The sequence below is a fragment of the Manacus candei genome, unplaced genomic scaffold (assembly GCF_025592945.1).
Source record: "Manacus candei isolate 608988 ecotype Guabito, Panama unplaced genomic scaffold, ASM2559294v1 h1tg000065l, whole genome shotgun sequence".
Lineage (NCBI taxonomy): Eukaryota > Metazoa > Chordata > Aves > Passeriformes > Pipridae > Manacus > Manacus candei.
Genome location: NW_026138113.1, coordinates 5,722,967 through 5,746,596, shown reverse-complemented (window position 1 = coordinate 5,746,596; position 23,630 = coordinate 5,722,967). Strand labels below are relative to the sequence as shown.

The 23,630-nt window shown below is 35.8% G+C and overlaps 1 protein-coding gene and 1 pseudogene across 7 annotated transcripts in view; one reads left to right on the top strand and one right to left on the bottom strand.

Moving 5' to 3' along the window:
* FTO (FTO alpha-ketoglutarate dependent dioxygenase) overlaps positions 1-23,630 on the bottom strand; it is a 229,747-nt gene that overhangs the window by 92,263 nt on the left and 113,854 nt on the right. The gene's annotated exons all lie outside the window — the stretch shown is intronic.
* Positions 8,028-8,147, top strand: LOC127479293 (uncharacterized; annotated as a pseudogene).

Genomic DNA, 23,630 nt, shown 5'->3' with positions numbered 1-23,630 from the left:
ATTTCTGGCAAAGTCATGAAGCAAATTTGGAGTATCATACCAGCCCAATTAACATAAAAGCAAAAGAAGTTTCCTGAAATGACAAAACTTGGAGCTACACAGTACATGTGGGAAAAGGACTTTAAAAGTAAATGTTTAAAATACTCTATATGTGTACCAAAATACTGATTTGTCAATATTTACAAGACTATTTAATTTACAAGACTAATAATTTTTAACCAAGACTTGTATCGTGGACTTTTCACAAGGTCCCAGTCTTAATTTAAACAAATAAGGGAAAACAAACTGTGGGTTTGGAGAAAATAATTTTGAGTGGTTCATTACAGACTGCTCAGAATAGTTGCATTACACACTCCTGAAATACAAACCTTGTAGCAAACATAAACTGCAGCAGAGCTATCAGGCACAGCTCAGAAACAATACCATAATACTGACTCTCCGTGGCTTCCTATCATCTTTACATTGGTAATTTGAAAATTACCCATTTAAATACACTTCAGAGACAATACTGAAGTCCTTATTTGGGCCAAATTCACATTTCAGAGCAACAAGATTTAGATCAAAAGTGTTTAATAATGAGGAACTGGAATAAATTTAAGTTTATATCCTGATTCTGCCTCCATACAGTCTCATATGCTACAGTTGTAAAATCAAAGCCTTAAATGTTCATAGGTAAAAACTATGAAGAAAAACATGCAACAGTTTTCTTATATGTCCTTCACAATTATTCTCTAAAAATGCAGTTATTGAACAGAAACAGATTGAAACAATGGAAGTCTACTAAACATATCTTCACTCCAAGTAAAATATACAGGTTTATTTTGGACTTATGATTATATAAGTGAAACTAAAGGAGTAAGAAGTCTTACTTTATAAACACAGGTTTCAAGGCATTACATTATCAAAAATCTGTGTGCTAGACTACAAAACTAACATAATACTTCATATTTTGAGCCTGCTGATAGAGAAATTAGCTTCCAAAGTCTTTAAAGATCCCAGTCATCTTTAGGGAACTGCCAGGTGCCCTAATTATTTCTCTATTTCACTGTAAGTGGGACTTACACCTGTATCAATGGACACTACTCACAATCCTGGCAGTGTGTTAGACACCACATAAACAAAGAGTAGTAGTCAGTCATGAAGAGGACAAATAAAGCAGGAGGAACTCTGTGTTATGATTACAATAGTACAGAGACATCAAGTACATTGCCTCAGTACCTATACAAAGGGTAAAAGCTGAGGGAAAGCTGGAATTGAATCCATATCTCTTATCTCTCTTTCCAGAGCATAGAAAAAAACCTTAACAAAGTCAACAATAGCTGAGGGCACTCAGCACCTTGTAAGATCAGCCAGCAAGAAGTTCATCTTTCTTTAAAATAAAGCTATTGAAAGCCAAATATCACTGTCATTCATAACAGTGTAACCCCATAAACATTCCTTATTTCAGAGGAGATCCTCAGAGTGGAATTTGGCTCTGCAAAGAGTCAGTTATTGAAACTGATGAGTTTGGTGAGGAATTTTAACTAACTTCAGTGGAGTTCCATGGGATTTACAGCAGTGTAACAGTGTACTTGTCCTTGTACAACTAAAATAAAAGGCTATGCCAGTTAGTTCTCATAAAAATAGAAAGGGCTGTTACCATCACAACATAAACACTGGAATACATCTTGTGTACACTGCTAAAAAAAAAAAAAAAAAAGATGTATTGCATGATTGCTATAATTCTATTTTTATGTCTTTTTGCCAAAAAGAAAATATGGTTTTAATATAGGTTTACATCTGCGTGGTATTACATGCATGTAAAACAGATGTAACCCAATTACATTTTCATTTAAATTGCTAAATAGCTACTTAAGTAAAAAGCTAAAATAACATACAAACAACAGTTCCTATAATAACAAGTGTTCTCAGAATTAAACGAAAGGGATCAAAGCTACAGCACACAAAATTTGAGCTGGTCTTTGAAAAAGATACAGTGACATAACAGCACTGTATTGATTTACTCAGTAATTTAATGTCTCTACAACTCAGCCAGAAGACACATCTCAGTTTAGCAGAGACACATGGAGGAAAATTCAGGGAGTTTATACAAAGACTTTGGATCTCATAGAGATTAGACATACTCTTCTAGAGATTATGTAGCAAAATCTCAAATTGGAAATTAGAATACCAGTGCAATACATTCAACTTGATTATAGTTTTAGTCAGACCTGTCTGAACTGGCTGGACTCAGAAATCAGCTCTTCAGTTCAAATTCACATTATTTTCACTTTTCCTGAGACCTTAATTTTATTCAGTTACTTCCTTGATAACTAGTTATAAACCATCTAAATTTATGATTCTGTTTTCCCCTAATCCAGCAGACCTTAACAAATCCCCTTAAAACATTTTAGTAGGAAATTTAAGCATTAGTTTTCACAACCCACACGGTTTATTTTGCATATGCATATGTTAGCTAAAGCTAGGATTTGCTTGAAAAGAATATCTACAAACATACAAATGTCACCCAGGAATTGCTTTTGTCTATGAGATGGCTTGGCTGACACTGGAAGCAGCAGCAGACTACCAGACTGATCTGAGCTGGCCACTCCCTGCTAAGCCACACCTCTTGTCCTCTTGCTATTTATCTTGGAATTTTGGTCTTGAACTATAGCAAAGTCTAAGGAATAACACAGCTGACCATGTGTTTCATCTAACAGCAGCTTGAATGCAGGACAAGGTAAGTAAAAGCACAAGCTATTTAACCTTCCCCCTTACACAAAACCATATGTAATTTCCAAGAGAAACTTGAGGGTTGTTAAAATGATAGGAGACACATTTGAAACAACTTCAGTTCCCAACCAGGTCAACAAAAGTTCAGATTGCTCAGCATTTAATTAAAGGTACTCAGTATGAGTTGAGGAGCCATGTGAAATTCCCATTTTCCTTCATTCTATTTTATTAATAGTCTACTCCTTGCTAGCTTTTATGCATCCAGACATGACAACCAGAGATTTAATATTTACAGAAAATTACTTAATACATAATAAACACTTTACTCTATACAAAAATTTGACCTTAAAACCAAAAACTGAAAACAAAATGTGGGCTTTAAGGCACTTTACCAATTTGGGGGAATATGCAAAGCGAGGAAGTAGATCTGAGTACTCCCTGTGGCTGTTGTACATCAGAAGGAAATAGGACTATTGAAAAGTCCTATTTATTATTTATAGATCAAATAACATCACCAACATTAGGTGCAAGAAGTTTTTGAAGCAAAGGTTTTGTCTCCTCCAACATCCTTTATGCTACCTAGAACAAAGAGGAGTGAGGCCTGATGACAGCAGGCTGCTGAGTGCAGAGACTCCTGGCTCCCAAATTCCTGATGTTGCACATCCTCTCCTTTTGTGCACTGAGGCTGAGTACATATAGGCTGAAGTACATTTTTACATGTTTTGGTATACATCTAGGCCAACAGGGAAAAAAAAAAAAAGGATACATTTATCTTGCAGGAGCAAAGCTTTTTCTTTGCTCATTTTAAAGAGATTATCTTCATTAAAAAAAAACATGAATTAACTTGCCAGGCAGTTGTTATTCTGCTGTTCTGTTCTGTGAGTCTGGACAGAGCAAATCAGCTTTATAAAAACTTCCTTTTCACATAATACTGAGGTCTTGTATTACTATTTCTAGGAAACTTGTTATCTTCTGAATGAAAAAAGAATTCTGTGCGTTTTTTTCCATTGAAAAAAAAGCAACAGTAGTTACTTTATCATGAAAGGTTCAGTGTATGCAGTCATACACATTAGAACACTGACACTTCTAAAGGAGGAATCAGCCTCTGACCCTATTTTGAAGTGCCAGTACCACTTTAGTGCTTGCATTTTAAAATATTTATTTCCCTCATAGATATTTTATGTGTAGATCTCAGTCCCTCAGCAGCAAATATTTTTATTTTCACATTAGCAGAAGCCCAAGATGCCCTAACACAAAACGCTTTCCTTCTTGGAAATCAGATTGTCTTCTTCTGTATTAAAATTAAATACATTAATTAAATATTAAAATATTAATTAAAATTAATAAAATTAATTAAAATTAAATAAAATCATGTCTGCATTTGGTAATGACAGGTGTAGAATCAAAAATATGGAAATGCAAATTCTTCAGCAAAATGGTATATTCCTCTCTGGGAAGGAAACATACTTTGTTTTGAATTGCTGTATTTATGCTTTGAGATCATTTATATCACTTTCTAACTTAGCTCTATTTCCTCTAGGAATATATAGCTCTGCAACTTCTTTTTCTGGACGGGGCCACATAGAAGACTCTGATTACCAGAAAGTCAAGAAACTGACCCATTGAAGAATTATTTTTAATTCTTTTTCAGTTTTCAAGTTATCACACTTTCAAGCAAGTTTCTCTTCCTCACAAACATTAATTGCATTTCTGAATGCTGCCAGAACAGAAGCCAACAGTTCTGCACAGAAATCTGGTAACCAGGAATCCGTCAGTGCCAGCACGGTGGAACTGCTACTTTTTTCTGTAATACCTCCAATGCAATTAAAATCAAGACTGTCTGACAGGATAAATCACTACCAGGAGAAACACTCTGCCTCCTGACACAAGCTACCTTTCATAAGATAAGAACAAGTTAAGTTACCCTCAGATATGTATATGCTTTTGTTCCTTAATGTCAGCTAACTACAATATGAACTTCCCAATCATTTTCAGGTCCTTTTTTTCCCCCCATCTCTCTTTTTTTTTTTTATCACTCATCTTATTGGAAAAGTCCTTCCAAAATGCTGATTTTTATTATCATGATAGGAAAAAAAAAAAGTATATTAGATCTCAGTTTCCACCTCCATTTTTATTCCTCTTATATGAACTGATTGTCAGTTTACTACCTTTGTGTCAGGTTTCCATCAACTTCTTTCTGATCACCTCAGGTTGGGCCACCTTGTGTCCACAGAAATCATTTCCACTAAATGGTGTAATACTTGCCTTGAACATTTTTAGAGGCTTTACTATTTCCACTCTCCTTTATTGCCCTTAATCTTGCTGGGCCCATAGTCCTTAAAATCTGTCTGTGTCTGAGCATTTAAAGTTCATTTGCTATTCAGTTGATATTCTCTTCCATGTCTTCCAGCAGGTCCTTCTCCCACAGCCCACTCTTGGTCCACTCACTCTTTAAATGAGCAGTTCCTTCATATGGAATGTATTAACTTTTGCTTTCCAACATAATAAATGCTTTGCTGTCTATTGATTTGACCCCACTGTCAAATTCTCATGATGTCCCTGACATCTCTGAATTTCTTATCAACATAAAAACTTCAAATGACTTTGATCCATCTTCTACAATCCCTGAGTCCCTGGTTTTGCATGTTGGGTTAGGGAATTCAGAAAATTACTTCAAGACACATAGTAACATATAGCAATATAATATGTGTTACATGTAATTTTCACTAGTAATTTATCTCAGAGCATACACATGCAATTCTAAGCTGATCAGGCTGCTACCAAAGAAATGAAGAAATCTGTCTCCCTTCTTTATGAAATTTCATATGGCAAGAGATATTTGTCCTCTTGTTTGTAAGACATAGGATGTTCACCATCTCTCTCTTTCCTGTCCTTACTCTATACTGCATTTACCTTGACATCATGCAAGTCAACATTGACTTATTAGTTTGATAAAGCAAAACATGTGACTTTCCTGAACTGACAGAAACTTATCCTATATACTTATATTCTATGTAGATACAAAGTGGCTACACCCAAGATGATATGCTTCCAGAGAAATGCCAGACCCAGGTCAAGGAATGTGTAAGAAAACAATCTTTCTGAATTTTCCTCTATTGTATGAGATAATGTACCAAACAAACTTTACCTATTTTCATTTGGACTTCTGAAATCCGTGGGGATGGAAAAGTACCCAGGAATTGTTTCTTTGACTGATTTGCATGTTACATCAAACAAGCAGATACTTATTTTTCCCCACGTGTGGCATAACAGAGAAGACAATTCCCAAACTTGTAAAATTTCATAAATTTCACTTGAGTCTTTATATATAAATTTTTTTAAACAAACCTCCACCTAAAAGGCTAAAAGAAATGTTGCTTTATTAAGCAGCATATGGAAATAAGCATACCACTTTCAAAGACATAATATGGAGAGAGTAGCAGGGATAAAATGAAAAGAATATAAGTATAGAGAGATCCTTCTGGGACCCTTAAAGTTTTATGAGAATAGCCCTAGCAAAAGATCTCTGAATCTGTAAATGTAAATTAATTGAAGAAATTGAATCTTTACCTGCATAAATTTGTTAAATGTAACAATTAAAATCTATTTAAATGTTAATGATCTGAAATTTAAAATGTGCCCCCTATTAACAGCAATGAAACCCTCTACAATTTAATCAATATTAATGAAAGAAAAATGTTAAGGTAACAAAACCTGATGCATTAGAAGCTACTGGGGAACAGGATTTTTTTTTTAATTAAGTTTTCAATAACCAGACAGATTACAGTACTGTATAAAAGAATAATATATTGTACAAAAAAAATCTGCAAAGGGTGATTTTAGGACGAGATAACAATTCTTTATATGCTTTGGAAGGTTATTCATCATTAGGTACCTCACATACACTAACTAACTACTTGACATTAGAAGTTGAACAAGTAACTTAAGAAGCTGAAGAACAAAGTTTGAAATAAGCCATTCACAACTACCTAAAATACATGTCTCCTCTGTGCATATTGTCAGTAAAAAACTCACCTCATCCCAAACTGCTGAGTAATCTATGGAAACAAAGCAAATATCAGCTGTTATACTGTATCCTATAGTTGTGTCCTGTTTTTGAATTCTAATGTTTTTACACAGTTGTTAACAGTATCTTCTAAAACTCATATCCTACCTGTCAGACAGAGCTCTCTATGGAATGACAGTTTTTCTGTTATTTCTCATCATCCACAATTGAACTGCCATATATATATTTTTTTATACACTTTTTTTTTTGCAGTGGTTTTTAAACACAGAGTAAAAAGAGTCTATCTATGCACAACTGTTGTACTTCCCTCCAACAGGTTTCATATCTCAGGAGGGAAATACCCTCAAAATTTTTTGTCGCAGGTAAATCCATATATACATTAAGACTCAACTGTGAAGTCCTCTTCAACCCGAGACTTTCTATGAACCATTTTACATATTACTAGTTCCCCTTTCAAAACTTGACTCCTCTCCCCAGCAGTAGAAAAGAAGGTAGGTACAGATGAGACCAAATTCAGGCAAAGAAAAATGGAAGACCATTTTGCATCCTGGGAGCCAGGATGTGTCCTAGTTAGAACTGCAAACACACTGTAGGAGATTCAAAATCAATCCCAAACCTGGGTACCTAAAAGAATTTCTAAGATTAAATCAGACATTAATGAATTGAAGAACAGGTGGTGGAGATGGATCTACAAGTAACCCTAAAGTAGCTCAGCATACAGATGTTTGCCCTTTGTCCTATGAATGTCCCATCAAGGCTTTTATAAAGGCTTGAACATCACCTGGGTAGTGACTGGGTACCTACCACTGAGGCCCCAACTCCCTGGATCCATAACTGTGCTGTACCACCAGAGGGCACAAAGACATGGAAGTGCAGATCCCCCACTGGAATTACACGGATCCGCATCCCTAGAACTAGGTATTGAGGTTCTTGGACTTAACCCAGAGAATGAATAATTAGAAGTAAAATGAAATTCCAGTTAGGAAGAAAAACGAACTAATTTACAGGAATATGGTGATGTTTGAATATGATTAGGTGCCAAAGCATGAAGAACTGAACAATTTTGGTTCCCTGCCTCAAAGCATAGACACTAAAATTAAGAAAGACAAAGAAGAGTGATATGGAAAGGACTCCATATGAAAAATATTTAATAAAGACTGTCAAACCTAGAAAAGTGATTGCAAAAGAGATGCAACAGAATTTGATAAAATCATGAATGAACAAAAAAAAAAGCACCATTCCAACCAAAAGCACAAACTTTACATAGGGAATTGTCCAGCTCAAGGGTGCCTACAGCCACACCATCCTGAGAGCATCCAATCCCATCTGATCCTGGAAGCTAAGCAGGGTCAGGCCCAGTTAGTATTGGAAGGGAGACCTCCTGGGAATACTGGGTGCTGTGTAGGCCTTTGAGCCCACAGAGCTCAAGGAGTGCCTGGATGGTGCTCTCAGGCTCATGGTGTGACTCTCAGGGATGGTCCTGTGGCAGGGCCAGGAGTTGGACTCAACGACACTTGTGAGCCCCTTCCAACTCTGCATATTCTGTGAATTAACTTTTCACTCTTTCCTAAAAAAGAAATAAACATGCAAAAGCAGATTGAGCTTTTGGTTTGGTGGGATTTGGGGGCTTGTGGAATTTTTGGGTTTGGTGGTCTGTTTTGGGTTTTTTGGGTGGAAAGAGTAGTGCAACTGCTCAGAACAGAATAGCAACGCTGTTAAAAGTCCACATAAATTAAAAATGATTGCATAAATTCACCAAGAACAAGTATCTACGCAGGACCATTAAAGTTATCACCTTTGCAATTTGTGTCTAAAGTTAGACACAAATTGCTAGAGCTGGATCAATATTCACAGAGAGAATCGCTAGATACTGTCCTTATTATCTTCCCCCCTCCCCTTTTTGCTGTGTGCCATTGTCCATCTCTGTGTGGCACTGAAAGGTTTTTGGTTTGACCTGGCATGGTGCTGCCTACCATGGGGGATAGAGAGCAGCACAACAGATTATTATAGGAAACATCCCTTCTTATTGATAGACACATTCTTCACATTGTTGTCTAAAAACCACAAATGGAGAGAGTATTAAAACAACAAACAAGGACACTACTTAACAATCATTAATCTTGACTTGCATAAGTATGATATTCAGAATATAGGTACTTGGTATTCAGGCCATGCATGCACTGTGATACTGTGAACAGAGGGACCACTGGGAGCAACTATGGACACTAATGAGCTACAGCTGAAGTGTAAGGATGAAGAATTGTTCCTGGGCAAATGTGTGTTGGGGAAGGAAGTTCATACAATGAAGTAGGTTGCTTTCCTGAAGGGGGAGGTGGAGTCTCTGACTTGCAATTTTAACGGAGGAAACATTATCTAAATAATTGCTTGGCTCATATAATTCTCTCATTCTCAACCCGCTGCCTTCCCTCCTCTCTACCACAATCAGAGTTCATATGTATCTTATCTATAAGAATAATTTATCTACAACTCAAGTGTATTCAGAGTTGCTGAGGTGTTCCTTAAATCATATGTGCACATTCTTAGATTAATAAACTCTTCAATTTACTTGCCAGTACTTAACAGAACTCTGGAACAACAACAACAACAAAAAAGGACACACTAGAAAAAAAAGGAGCTTAAAGAACCTAAAAGTGTTCATAAGTTTTGCAGCTGTTTATAAGGAAAATTTTTTAATTCAGAATAAAGGACAAATGCTGTTCTTTTAATTATCAACATTTATCTCTGGGACAAGAACATCAGGTATATCATATAGAAGATTCTTTTAATATAGAGGACAGATGGCAACTTCACTCCTGGGACTTTCTTAGACTGCCCCAGAAAAAAAACCCAAAAAACTACCAAAAAACAACAACCCAAAACAAAACCAACACCAAAACCCCCATAATTTTAAAAGGCTTTAAGAATTCCCAAAGGAATGATAGTCTGGATACAGGAAAGCTGAACTGTCTCATTTGCAAAGTAAACGATAAAACATTTCAGGACTGTACAGAAACTCCTAAAGGTTGGTAATTTAAAAAACTCACTTATATAATGTTTCCTTGCCATCTAATCATAAAAATTTAGAATTCATTCACATACTTTCAAATTTTACTTCGTTATTTATATATAAATCTGTTGAAACAAGCCTTTTTGGAAACAAAATTATGTTAGCACAATTTAAGGTGATGGTAGGTGGGAATGCTTAGGAAAGGTGTTATTTGCTTGTTTTGCAACATAAACTAAGAAAACCAAAGCAGACTTCACAAGGCTTTAAAAAAGCACTTCTGGTTGTCTAAAATCATACATGCATCCATATATGCATGTGACATTTCATAGGCATGTTTCATACTTCACTTACAGGGTGTTAATATCGTAAGCTGTGAATTCACATTTTCTCCTTGAGTGTTAATACTATTTATGTCCTGCTGGGTAAACAGCCAGAGCCAAAGCAGTGTTCTGAACTGTCCCTGACAATAGTTAGCCTTCCTACCCTTGGTTTTGAATACAGTAAAAACATTTACTTCTGTAAATTTTAAATTTCTCATTAAAAAAAAGAAAGAAAAAGAAGAGTCCGAATGAAAAAAGAATTTCATATTAGCTTAAGAAAACTAGAAGAGGTCCTTCTTGCAACAGCACTGATTGAATATTCTGCAATTGCAGCATAATGTGATTATTACTTAGGGTTTACACTTCCCCACAAAAGATTGGAATCTAGTAGACTAAACCAGGCTCATCTCCATTTCTGGTGCTTTGGGTCACAAATGATAATTTCCTCCTCTCCCGCTTTTCTTTACATTGGCTTAAAAACCACAAAACAGTAAGTTTCATATTTTTTTTCTTAAGCCTTTAAATGTAAAGAATGAAATAATGCAAATATTTTTCCTCCTTGATTTTAGACCAAAGTTGCAAAACAGCAGTATTTTATATTGCAAGAAGTGTCCTTTAAATAATTAAACCATTTGGCTCCTTCCTTAAGTTAAAAAATATATAGAACAAGCACAACCATCAATACAGGATTTGCCCCTCTCTGAATTAATCCAATTATTCAAATGTCAGTTATAACTGTCAGAGAGCAGTTCCTTGGGCTGGACCAAACTGTTAAAAATTAAAACTGTTTTACCTCGTTTAGTCTCTCTGCCTTTTTAATGTAAAATCCATGGTCTTGACAAAAAGTTGTGGGATTTGACACCCAATGCAACACAACCCTATTTCTGTCATACATGCATAATTCACTTTGGAAATTTGCACTTGCTTTAAAATATTACTAAAATATACATGTAACATATGCTAATTTAGCCGCACTGGCTTGCAAGCTCCAGCCACTAGGTTATATGTAAACTTTGCCAAGTGCATACACTGTACATAAAGGGATTATAAATGAAAGAAAAGATCACTGTCCCTAGCTCTCAGTTTCCAGCCTTGGCCAAACTGACAGCCCCAAATCCCAGCAACATCTAACATGCCCTTCCTGTGGAGAAGACAGCCTGTTCTCAGAGTCTTAATTACATCCCAGCTGACTGCCCAGCGTTGCCAAAATCAGGCAACAAACGATGCACCTTCACTTGCAATATGGTCTGCTAAACAGACTCCCAGTCACACAGAAAGAAACTTTCACAACAAGGAGAAATAAAGGGACAAGCTAGAGAGTGAGGGAGAGGGCAAGCAGCAATCAAGACAAGGCAAAAGCCTCCTCCCAGACTCCTGAGGGACCGGCGAGCAGCAGCATGTAACAAACAAGGCTATCCCTCGCTCAAAACAAACTCGCAGCCCAAGGTGCCTCATGCCAAGGACTGCTGTTCTCCAAGATGGGCCACTGTAACTAAGACTCGCTAGATTAATGATTGTTAAGGAAGGCTAACCAACCCCTCACTGCTCAGGCCATTATAATTACAGAAGAACAGCATGCCGCATTCTGCAATCGCAAATGGTATCATATGTTTTCCTGGCCGGCTTGCACGAGGAGCTTTATTTATACAGATGAAATACGAGAGCTGCAGATTTAAGGTAGAAGAATTTTAAAATTAACAGAATTACGTGTACTTGTGGATGCCCACCGAACAAAGTTACACCGAGATCTGGATTAGCTTGCAGAGATACAAAGATCAAAGTCTCCGTGAGGGAAAACGTTCACTCGTCCTACCAGAGTCTCATGGTTATAACAGAAAATATTTACAACATAGAAAAAGTTTCATTCTCTTAATGAAATGACTTTGACCTTGCAGAAGTGCTAATAAAGCACTAGGACCCCATGACTTTTTTATCATCTGTGAAAAGAAACCTCACTCTTACTAAGTGTGCTAAGGAAATGTTGAGATTATTTTCTACTAATTCAATGAATATTAATATCAAAATTATGTCAATTTGCTTCCAAAAGATGGACTTGAGACTATTTTTCACAGAATTTAGTATATGCAAATATATAATTACATTTTAGAAATATGATAGTTGCACTGACATTCAGTAAATTCTAATTGATGTATAGCTTACAATAGTAAAAAATGTATTTTAGATTACTCCAAGTACCAAGGTATCTATTCCATTGATAAAGGTAGGTAGGTCTGCCCAATAGTTACATGCCATTTTTAAATTTGCATCCTTCTCAAATATATGTTTGATGAACTAGCATAATAGGACATATATATAAAAAGATATCTACTCCATCAGTTTAATACTCCTTCAGTCTAATCTCCATGTTTAAACTTGTACCTGGTTGACCATCTTTTTCTGACAGTTTTGTGAAAGTGTGTTTTCAAACCCATGAACCTGATTCTGGCAGCCTCTCTAAAGAAAGATGGAGTGAAAGAAACTCAAGAGGTCATCTTATACTGAGGTACTTGACCACTTACAGGACTGGAAAAAATTTTGGCTTTTCAGCACAATAAATATCTACAAAAATTTTCACCTGACACTTTGAACCCTTTCTCCTGAGACACACACAAGGATGAGCATCCTTAGGAGGCCACACAAGGGACTTTACACTGTAGCCTTTACATTAATATAGGAAATCCCTTGTGTTTCTGGCACTTGCATTAAGCAGAGCTTTCTTTTACAGATCTTGTGGCAAATAGTCTAGGAAATAACTTTGCTCTGGTTGGTTGGTTTGGTTTTAAATACAGACCCCTGGAAACTGAGAGAAAAACCTGCTCAATATGTATTTTTACTTAGGAAATACATTCCCACTACCTTAAAAACACCGAACTTAATACAAGAGATGCTTCAAATATTAAAGTGAAGACCAACAGGTAAAAAAAAAAAACAAACCCAAAATAGTGAATACACCACAAACTATCCTCCCAAAAGTGTAACTGACACATAAGGCATTAAAGGATGATATTGCTAGCTCATATTTAGAATATACCATTATATATATATATATATATTTAGAATATACCATTATCATCTTTAGAATATACCATTGGACTTTTTTTTTTCCTGAGACATGGTGCCAAATACTTTTAACTCCACACCCACTGCTCATTACACAACAGAGTAAAATAATTGAACACACACAATCTTCTTAAATCTGAATACCAAAATATCAGGGTTGTTTTTTTTCCCACACTTCTATGGCACAGAGCATTATTTGTGACCTGAGCTTTTAGCAAAAAGAAGTTAATGAAAGCATCTCTAGGGTGGATGACAGTGTTTAGGTGCTTTAAAGAAACATCCTTTCAACCCTGCGAGAAAAAAATATGTTGAAATATAGGTCCTAGGAACAATGAGATCTAGTATTTACACCCTGATTAATGTACTATGCAGAAAAGTCAGAAAGGTTTAAAACATACCTCTCTCAGACCCGGGAATAAGGAACACAACCTAGCAATGAAGATGGTGATGAACTTGTAAAAGTCCACTAGGAATCAAAAGCATTATAAATCATCACCTGTTATGTATAAGCTTTTAAAATGAACCATATAACTAGGTATCTGGGAGTTCCTAAAGAACAGGTAAAGAAGAAGATGATTCTTATTATTCTGGCTTGCTGTTCACTTTTAATGTTAAGCACTAAACACTGCATAGAAACTTCACAACACTGGAAGTACAGGACTAAAAGTATGCAACAGAAGGTGGTGTAGAACCTTGAGCTATCACATATGTGGCTTCTTGAACCCAAGGCAGCAGCTCTGCATGTAACCTATATGAAGTAAATACCCTTCTGGATCTCAGTCTGCCCAATTGTTCAGAAACAAGAGTGAAGGTTGAAGTGACTGCTGTTTATACCGACTTCTGCAGACAGAAAGTACTGCACACTAATGTTTTTTTGTTTCCTGTCCAGCAGAAAAAATTACAGTAAGGACTAGAGACTGAAAAATTGCTGAATCAAAGCATTCCACAGAAAAGAGAACTTTTAAATTGTGAGGTTGACTAACAGTTGAATTCAGTTCTAGAAAAGACTCCAATTTCCCATTGTCCTCAGACCAATGGACATCATTCTGAAAGATGTATTTAAGCCTAAAGACAGATCATTGGTCTCAATACAGGGAAAGCCAAGTGCAGTGTAATGCCTTACAATATACAGAAGGTCAAACTAGATGATCTAAATATCCCTTCTGGCCTTAAAATCTAAACACAGCACAAATAGAGGAGATGATAAATAAACTACAAATTTTTCTTTAAAACGTTTGTTCCTTCAAATAGAACTGAATTCTACCCTGTAATTTGAGCCCCTCTAGTTTTACCAATGGCATGCAATGTTTTTATGTGCTATTTGAAAATGTATTAAATTTTCAATCAAAGTACTTGTTTAAATTAAGAGTAGGTAAAAATCACAAAATTTTATCTTCATTACTAAAAGGCAGAGACTTAAAAATGGCATTCCTTTCAGATGAAGGAAACACATCCTCTTACTACAGCATTCTATTAGCACAGTCCTTGAAGCCAGCTCTGAACATCCACTGAAATGTGCTTTTGAAGAATGCACAAGATGAATGTCATATTCACTCAGCATCCATAAATCAACTTGAATAATTTAATACCTGTTGAAATTTTCTTCCAATTTATTACATGAAATAATAACATGAGAAGTAATTACAATAAAGAAAAAGTTCAGGTGCAACAGTATTAGTTCAACATCCAGGATCAAGTGTCAGTAGAGATTAACAAATTTCATTCATTTTATCTCCAGCACTGGAGACACACTGCTCCTAGCTTTAATAGTCAGGAATGTCTGTTAGTTAAATGACTTTGTAAAGGCAGTCAAGTGAGGGCAGACAGCGACAGTTTAATTAGGGAGCTTGCTATAACTCTATCTGGGAGCTGTAGGCACTGGACTAGAACAAGTGTAAAACGGCACTCAATACTGACTAGCAACCCCTGTTCCCCCCCAGCCAACAAAACCCCTCCAACACAAAAAAAACCCCAAGAAGATACTTTTCATGGCAGGTTCTCTCATTTATTCTGGCGTCAGGTTGGCTACAGGTGAACAGGAGCAATGTAACCGCTGCAGCAGAAGAAAGGTGAGGTTAAGAGAGCAATCATTTATCTTGTATTGATTTCTGGACACTATGTCCTAGATACATTCCAAGATAGAATGACAGCTTTCTGTTTTGTGTCGGTAAGAGAAGAAAATGACTAGCACCAGCACTCATTGTTTTCCTATCATATTTCCTTTTAGAAACATGCCACACTTAGATTTTTATTCAGACAAGGAAATCCAAACAAGTTTATCACAGAAAAGGAGGGTTAGGGGATGGTTAATCAGCCATTTGTCTTTGCTGCTGGATAGTTGGGAGTCACAGGGTCAAAACCAAGCACAATTGGACCATTTGGTTTTATCTCAGGTAACCCTACATCTCTGGTAATTGAACCCATTTCACTCGGTCAGAGTTCCTGTCACTCATATTCAATGTCTGTCATTACTGAGAAATGCTTCATGACATATTACACTGACAGAACCACCACTGCAAGACTAGAAAGAATCCCCAGGCACCAGAAGTAGAAGACAATGGAAGCTTCTTTCAGACCAGTGATGTTTAACATTTTATGTGCTGACATTGTGACTGTAACCACACTATAACAAAAGCCTAGCAAATGGAGGATCAAAAAAAAAAATCCATAGTTTATCTGCTTCAGGGACTAGCAGGCAACATCATAAATAAAGCAAACTGGCAGCTCCAAGGTTACTTGCACATAACATTAAAATCCTTTGGAAAAGTTGCATGTATGAACACATACACTTCGTACTGGACCTCAATATGATACTGATTTTATTTCTGATAGGCTTTACAATTATCACACCTCCCTTAACTATGGGCATCCAAATCCTTTTCTTTCTGCTACTGTTTTTTTACTTACAAGCTGCAAACAGTAACAGAAGCATGACTTGCATACCTTCTGATTTGCTGAAAAGTCTAGCTTCTTAAACCTCTGAAACGCTCCTGTACAAAGAAATTCTAAATGCAAAAATGCGAAAGTTATCCTCCCACTTTTCAGCTCTATAATCCTTAAAAGTGATCCCCTAATTTGTTTTCTCCATAGAGGCATTACTTCACTTTGCTAGGTCACCCCTGCTGCACTTGACAGACACACCACTCACCTCTGCCACACTTGACTTTATCAGATACATCCAAGCCAGCTTCCTTGGACCATACAAACTTTTTACAGGATCTTTGTCAGTCCAGAGGCTTAAAATTCTACAATTGTATTCACTGTACTCAATGTCTTATTAGCCCACTCATTTGAAGACACAGTGGATGGAAAGCTGAGAGACTTGGACTGGGAGATAGGGGGGAAAAAACCAAAAAAAGCAACAAGAGACATTGAAAATTTCATTGTCATCTTGAGGGGTTTAACTCAATTTTGCCTTCTTTTCATAAGAATGTGGACGACAGGTATCTAACAAGTAATTTAACTGAATCTTTTCAAGTACCTGGTGTGAAAATTTCACCACATTTAAAATTTCATTTCTAAGAATGACCTTTAAACTAGAAGAGTTAAAAGAGTTTCCAAGACCCTTTGCTAAGTACCCAGTCCAAATGTTAAGACTGTATTAGCTACAATCTACTATTTGTAGCAGTTTCTTGTCTGCTATAGTATGTCCTGACCAACCAGCAGAGAGAAATAATTTCTTTCCATCCTGAATGAAAAATAAACAGGATTAAATTCTACTCCCAGATTTGGTAGAAGTCCAGGATTTTAGCTGAGATTATTATATTAAACACTGATCGCTTCAAGGCTGAGGCAAAAACCAAAGGAACATCAATAGTGTGAACAGTTAGTTTCCATCCTAAGATTATTATGAATTTCACACAGAATAAGGGGAAAATATCCTTAAACTAGATATTTCATATTTTATTAAATCAATTTTGATTAATTTATGGGATTAAACCAAATTTTTCCACTGCTCTCATGCAATATGTGATTGAATATTTTAAATAAAGAGTTGCTAGGAATTCTGACATCAATAAGGAACTAGCATTATTCACTATCAGCTACAGAAAGAACGGAAAAGATAAAGTCATCTTAAAGTATGAAATTGCTTCATAAAGATCTGAGAATATACTGCCTGGAGTTCATAAAAGTTCTAATATCAAGTGCATTACTTTTAAAGTAACCATTATTTTCACTTTTAGAATAAACTGTATTTCATTGTGAAGTACATTCACACACAAAAAATCTTAAATAGATTTAGAAACTACAATTTGCAGCAGTAAAAGCAGTTAAGATGTCCAATAAGAAATATATGACAAACAGCAGCACAATAATTCAGCCATTAATAAATCTGGCACAGTAACCATTATCTTGTCATAAAGCAAGATAATACATCACCAATCCCTCCGTGCTGGACTTTATACTGTATTTATATGCTAAAAGCATTCCCAGAAGCAGATGCTTCGATTCAAAGCTCCAAAACCCCACTGATACGTAGCAGAGCAATTCAACTATTTCTGAACACTTCTATAGGTAAAGCAGTGAGCAGGTTTTGGAGTACTGTGGCCAAAGAATCAAAATGAGTGATATTCAGGTCTATAGCTTAGCAGGGAAAAAAAAAAAAGTGTTGCAACGATTTTTCTAATGCTGAAATACCATTTCACCAAATGTTCCTGTCAAGGCATGGTTTAATTACCTTGGCACCCATGCCACTTATAATCACCTGTCATTAGCAACAACGCTTGCATCTGTTTACACGTCTGTCAGAAATGCCAGCCCAGCTCAAGTCTAAGGATAACACAACTTTTGCTAGGGCTTGACCCCAGATGTGGAAAGCTCACCCTAAGTTTATCCAAGTCCAGAGCAAAACATTTCACAAGTTTCAACTGCAAAGAACACAGTACTACAATGGCTTTGCCATGGTGCTTTCCCAGCAAAGATTTTGCAAGCATGAGGTTTCTCTCTTTTTATTGTCATATATATTGCATGGCAATTCCATCTAGGAATTTCAAAGTGCTATATAAGGAAGAATAAACAAGTCTTACCTATAATACTAAAAACAACTTCCTGGAGGTACAGAGAATTAAACTATTGCTCCTAACCTCAAGTTATTTATAATTCAGGACGACAGGGCAAGACAAGACAAATCTGAATGATAGTCTGGCAAACTCTCCTTACTAGAAGGACTCATTATGTATCAATTCAGTATACATACCACAACATGAGCTATGCATGCACATGCATGTTGAGTGGTAGGGCAGTAACTTACTAAAAATGAGGGGAAGAGCCTATTTTGATAGTTTTTATAATTCTATGACTAAGACTCCCACAGGAAAAGAAATATATTTTCCATTTTTGTGCTATGCAACTGGAAAACTCACTATAAGCTATTCTAGCTAGTTAGGAAATATCTCTAAAACAATCAAAGAAGTAAATCACTAAAGAAATTTTATGTCTCAGTCCTGCAAATACTCTCTGCTGCAGCACTTGTTCTTTAAAACCCCAGGTTAGCTGTGCATTCAGAAGTGTTTTGAAGGATCAAAACTCTAATAGGTGTCAGCACTCCAGGGCAGTGCCCCACACAGAAAGGATGCACACCTGCCCTTTCCTTCATATAAGCACGTGTGGCATCACTGGTATTGTTGCATTCTCACTCATGCTTGAAGGACTGGAGATAGATTTTTGTAGACACTCTTTCTAGCAAGCCAGAGGATCTTACATCAAGTTCTTCAGCTGGTAAATTGAGAAAAGTTTACTGTACTAGTATTTTCACATCTTTATAATGCTGAAAATAAAAGTTTGCAGATACTACAGAAACATGCAGCCACGGTGAGTACTACAATTTAAATGCACTTTCTATCCTTGTAAGACACATGAAACAAAGCCAAGAACTCTTTGGCTTTACATTCTAGTGAAATCCAAACTGTTCTGAATGATTATAAATGGTTACTGTTTGTCTTGGCTCCTACCTATATCAGATTCAGACTGAAGAATCTTAGTGAAGAAATTATAAGGGATAAAGTGGATATTTCTAAATTGCAAGACTGCAATTCCAGTGGCTCAGTGTATCAGTTTTCTGTTTCATCTAAGCCTGCTGTAGAGAAAATTGTGGGATCTGACAACAAAGGATTGAAAACATTTACTTTCATGAGGCAAAAGTTTCTTGCGTTGATTATATTGAAGATTAACCTCCTCCTCCCCCCCCAATAAAATAGATGAAGATCAGTTACATTTTGTTAATGACTCAAAGGGGCATAGGTTACCAACAGAATAGTTACAACAGAATTTTAAAGGGCAACCAATTAGAAAGATATATAATTGAGTTAAATTATATTTATTGAGTTTTAATCCTACAGTCAGATCTGTGTTTTTCATGTAACTTTTAGGTTTGTACCATTAACAGTCAAGGGAAAGCAAGCACTGCCATTGTGTCTTCTGTTCCACAGGAAGACATAACACTTAGGACTGACAGCCTATCACCACTTACAAAAAGACCACTATTGCCAGCTTTTGTTTCACTCGGAGTAAATCACCAGAATTGTGTTAACAAGTAGAAAGACATAACCTATTGTGCATAGGATGCACATCAGGATGAAAATTCCTACCTCAAGGTTTGTACCAAACTCATAACTGAATAAGTAACACCACAACCACAACTTCAACTGAAACATAAAGCTCACAGTAATATTAACGCTGATTTACAAAGGTTCCTACGGTCACTACAGTTTTCCAAATAGTGAGAATAAAAAAAATTGTGTTTGACAACCAGAAACCAGTCAGAAGTGTTTCAGAGACCAGGCTAATCGGTGCTGAGGATGATGCTTGCATGCAAGTCAAGGCACCCAGCAAGGCAAATATGATCGTTACCCTTGACTCAACAACAACTGATTTCCTACAAAATATAAATATTAATACAGCATTTGTCATTACACAAACTGAGAATCACAGTGCTTAATGCACACAGAACAAGACAGACAAGGATAATTTTCCTGCCTAAACTGGACTATAAATCCTGTAGAACATAGACCGTACACTGTTCTTCCAAATGCTCCCTCAGTCAGCACGTGGTCAAAAGCTTAAAACACATCATTATTTATTATAGACTACTTTTTATATTATACTTTCTCATAACCCATGATGAATATGACTGGAAGAGATTAATTAATATAATATAACCCTTAAAATCCCCAAATAGAAAAGGATTAGGACCAAGGATGCATGGATGGCAGGACAAGGAAGAAGCAGAGAATGGAAAACTTCAGAGGGAAAAAAAAAAAGACTTTTCCTTGAGGTCTTTGTTGAAAGCATTAAAATCAATGAGAAAAACATGAAGAATTTAAGCTGGGTTGTTTTTTTTTTTGACTGAATGCTAAATAATTTGTTGAGTAACATTTTGAACATTACTGCTATTGCGACTAGTTAGACAGAGAGGCTTACTGATGACTAATCACCAAAGACCATAAAAGTTGTACCACTGATAGAATGCCTCTTTCTGAATGTGGCTTAGTTCCACAAACATAAACCTAGAGTTTCATCCTTTCACTCCATTATTCAACAGCAATTAAAGCTGGGATGTTATGTAACAATAACCCAATATTCCAAGCCATAATTTAAGATGATACACAGCTACCTGAACGTTATGGGTACTTCCTCCCATGAAACTTATTCAACCACACATAAATAAAAATCCCTAACCTGTATTACTTGTAAAAGCTCATGGAGATTAAGCTTTTCACTGTCCTATAATTGAAACAATTATTACAAATAACTGTTCCCTAAAAATAAGCTTGTGGATACACAATTCAATTGTGAACCATCTGGTTACCATTTTCCACCTTCCAGCATCGGAGGTGACAGCAGTTATACACTCTAAAATGAAGTCTTAAATGATTTTACCAATCTACACAGCATTCAAGTAAATGAACCCCAGAAGTTTCTGCTTTCCAAGATATTTCTGCACTAGAAAAGACAGATGACTCCTGAAAGGCAAGTTAGCATATCTGCAACAAACATTAGCCCAGTATAGCACAGGACATAAAACTTGCCATTTGCACCATTAGGTTTGCCACAACAAATGAGATGCTGTATGTGATGTATAGCACAGGAAAGCAACCCCAGCTGTTTGCTTCTGTAGAGGGGGACGGAGGTGCTCTGCACCTGAGTCTGCAAATATTTATTAAGCCCTTAACAGTGAGGTTGTGATGTTCAGAACAGCTACTGCTGAAAACCATTATCTATGGATAATTAACTATGTCAGGACACTGAGGTCCTAACATGAGGTCCTCATAATTCCCCACTAAGGGAAAGACAGTACAACATTATTATAACATATTAGTAATATTTAACAACAGGATCATACTATTTGTGTTTTAATAATGAAGGCTGAGTACCATAGCAAGCTTTAAATTAATATTAGTTTCTGATAGTGCAGTTTAAGCCAGGCTTCACAAATTCTTAATTTTTGTTACTACTAACCAGTGTGATACACCAATAAACAATGACAACATCTAAATAGAAAATTATTTAGCTTATAAATAAAGCATTAGTGTCCTTGCAGGTTTAATTATTATTAATGCATTTTTTCTATCATTTGCCAGAAGCAGCCTCAACTTATTGGCAGGAAAAATGAAATGGAAAAAAAATTCTTATTTTTCACTTGACCAAAACAATTCACTTGAACTTTGGAAGCCCTTGTATTTTTTCCAAGCATTTTTTGGAAACAGCTAGGAAAAAAAAAAAATTCATCACGCAATAAAAAGGCTTTTTGACACATGAAGACAAAAGCTTCAGGCCGTTTATTAAGACTACTTCCTACTGTGTTGGGCTTTGTTTTATCTCATAATTAAAATCACACCTGAGCTGGGCCATCTGTGAGAGTGTATTAAGTTTCTTACAAAACATGAAAATCCTTTCATTTTTTCCATACAAACGCCAATAAATCTTGTAGGGTTATTTTTTGTGTGTGACAAAGAAAAATAATATGCTTAAAAAAAGGTCAGGCTTTGAGCAAAAAAATGAGTAGGCAAACAAAATTATTTTTCTGTATTCATCTTCAACTGCCCCTTGTAATAACTGATACATTTTTAAAAGTTGTTCACTTAAGAAATTAAACTTTTTTTAAAAATGTTTTACAGCATGTTGTTTTCTTACAGTTCCTTCTGTAAGATAAAAAATAAATATTAGTAAAAATTCAAGGATTAGAGTTTTCCATATCAGTTAGCAATTAAGAGTCAGCACTTTTCAAGATCAGCATCTATGTTAGCATGGTAATGCATATGCTAATAGGTTCTAGTGAGAAAAAAGAAAAGTTACATATTTCATAAACATAGGTACTTCATAAATTTTTAGGGGGTTTTGGTTTTCTTTCGAGGGACTTTTTTGTTTGCTTTGGTCACTTTGTTGGTTTGCTTTAAAATACTCTGGTGAAATACCAAGAGGATTTCCTTTTACAGAAGGACATCGGAGAGAGAGAGGAATCCCTGTAGTCCAAATCCATCAATAGAATAGGTCTTCAACAAAGTACTTCTGTGTGCACAGTTAAACTGAATGACTAATGACAAAGAGGACCTGAATTCATGCTAAAAGTCAGACATACACTTAACAGTGCTTGCCTTGAACTCAAACACATAAGTGATTCTATTTACATTTTCCTTCCAAGAGACTATACATGTTCTTGAAATGATCTTGTTTCATACTTCTGTTGAGCCAGAACCCAAATATACATCATCATCATGTTTCTTAATCATGTAACTTTGATTACACAATTAAATTTGCATGGTATTATGGTAGTCAAGCAACCCTACTCCAAGTTTTACACTTCTCAGCCGAGGCAAATTATAGAGTAGCCGTCTTACATAGAGAAAAAACAGAGTAGAAGGCCCTAAAATGGCAGTGAAGAACAGTGATTCTCCATCTCAGAGTAAAAAAAAAAAAGAGCATGGTATGGGAATATTGTGAAATAAAAGATTATAAAAATTGTTTCACACCAGAATTTCCTATATTAGTGCACAATAAAGGAGATAAGCAGTATTGTGACTTGTTTTCAGGGGTAAACTGAATGAGTAAATGGTCAACTGTGTTCAGCACTCCATTGATTTCACAAAATTCAAACTGCACAGAGGCCTTCCACCCCCATGCTACGGGAACTTAAAACTCATTGTTAGCATGCAGAAAACTCAAATCCCCATTTTTTTTCTATTGCAACACCTAAAAAAAAAAAAAATCACAGTTTCTTTATACATTTTGAAGCATCAAGTTTCAACACTAATCTGCACAACCTATCACTGATTTAAATCCCTTTTATATTCAAAATTGTTCTTATCCTTAAAAATTCATTAGGCTGATAGTGCACTAAACTGGTAAACATTTGAATTTGTATTCTTTTAAACTACTCCTTTTACAAGAAAAAAAAGTCTAAATTCTGTGTGTCATAAGTAAGATTCAAGTCAGAAACGAATCCTTTTTTTCCAAATGTTTTTTGGAATCTAATGACTAATATTGAGGCTATTTTGAAAATTCAGTT